The sequence below is a fragment of the Limulus polyphemus genome, unplaced genomic scaffold (genome assembly GCF_000517525.1).
Source record: "Limulus polyphemus unplaced genomic scaffold, Limulus_polyphemus-2.1.2 Scaffold14577, whole genome shotgun sequence".
Classification (NCBI taxonomy): Eukaryota; Metazoa; Arthropoda; class Merostomata; order Xiphosura; family Limulidae; genus Limulus; species Limulus polyphemus.
In genome coordinates, this window is record NW_013680187.1 from 2307 (window position 1) to 4011 (window position 1705).

The 1705-nt window shown below is 31.3% G+C and overlaps 1 long non-coding RNA gene across 3 annotated transcripts in view; it reads left to right on the plus strand.

The window, feature by feature from the left end:
* The window catches only part of LOC111084200, a 3466-nt gene extending 2267 nt beyond the window's left edge, over window positions 1–1199 (plus strand). For all 3 annotated transcript variants that reach the window (XR_002609442.1, XR_002609441.1, XR_002609440.1), the window contains 2 exons: window positions 31–102; window positions 989–1199. This is a non-coding gene — a long non-coding RNA (uncharacterized LOC111084200). The remainder of the gene's footprint in view (window positions 1–30; window positions 103–988) is intronic.
* The last annotated feature ends 506 nt before the right edge of the window (window positions 1200–1705 follow it).

The following is a 1705-nucleotide window of genomic DNA, read 5'->3' on the forward strand; positions in this document are numbered from 1 at the left end:
TACTTAACATGAGTAGTCTTTGAACTCGAGGATTTCCCGTAACTTGAGCCGGAAGGTAGAGAGATTGAAGATTGAAGAATATGAACGGATTTTCTTTGTAAGGTATATGTATTTAAACTATGTGGGATTCATGATGTCAGTATAACGAGGTCGTTAAAAGTAAGGATAGGAAAATTGGTAATTTAGGAGTGATTAATCACTTCATTTTTCGAAAGGGGCAAGGAGTGTGAGGCAGCAAGCTTTATTTTTTATTTCTTTGTGGTTTTGTTTTCAGTTCACTTTATTATTCTTTCTATTGTTTAGTTAATCTATGATATTTTAGTTTACATTTAAACGCTAACTCACCTTCTAGCTAATTACGTCATTTAAAGTTTATAAGAGTTATGAGACTGACATCAGTTTCCCTATCTGTGATTTGTAAATAATAATGTCGGAGAAGAGTGTACATAATGTTAAAATGCATCTTTAATCTCTTGAATATAAACCGTGTCATGAGCTTCAATAAGTCTGCTCACGAGAGTTAGTGGAGAAGTGTCTGTTATTAAATGTTTTGTACTTTTGTGCATATGTTTTATTTTCCTAATTTCTTTTATTGAAATATTAATCCTGATATTAGTGGTATATTCTTTCATGTTATTACAAAGTCCTCACCACTTGCATATCCATAAGCTCTATACGAATTACTTGGTAGTTTATAAAGGGTCAAAGAACGACGTTTGGAAGACACCGTAACTAGCTTATCAACATTGTATCTTGTATTCTGTATAACGTCTTGAAATAGTTGGTTAAGTCATAACTAAAAGTAGTTAACTTTTAAATCATATTATTATGAATACATCCGTTATCTTCTGGAGTAAACAATTTTAATCAAACTTATTTTATATTGAATTGGACTGTTCAAACTCGCTGGTTGTGATTCGATTTTTTTTTTAATTTAAAATATATAATTTTTTCTCCAGTTAATTCCTTGACACCATTCTTATCCTAGGCATTTTCACAAAATTAAATGCTGCAAGAAGGCTTGGAGATTTGCCTAACAAAATGAACAACTAATTCTGGTGTATCCACATCTCATCCTTCGACATAACACCCTAATGAGTTATCTTCTCAACCTGGCTGATCTCTAAACTCAAACCTTCTGTAAGATGAACTACAGCAGGAAAGAAAAGAAGCTAAAGATTCAAGAATATGAATTATTTTTACTTGTAAGGTTTCTGAAACTTTAAAGGATTCAGTGTTAGTTTAATGAGGAAGTTTAGTATTAATTAATATAATCACTTCGGTTTCCGAAAAGGGAAGGATTGTGAGATAGCAAAAATTTTTTTTATGCTTTTTACCATTCAATTATTTCTTCTATCGTTTAGTTAATCTGTATTTTTAATTTACAAATAAACGCTAACTCACATTCTAGTAAACCACATTAATTTTTAAAATTATATAAATTATCAGACTGCAGCCTATTTTCCATAGGGGATGACGTTCAGATATTAATGTTGGGAAAGTGTGCACATGATTATCACATGAATTCTGATTTCTTGATGTGAGTAGTAAGTTAATTATCACAGATTAGCTACTCTTGGAACCCATGAACTTCTGTTAAACTGAACTGAAGCCGGAAGCTAAAGAAGATAAAAACCGAGTACAGGAGAAAATGGAATGATTTCGCCTTCAAATATATCTGTATTTCAGTTGTTAAGGATTGACT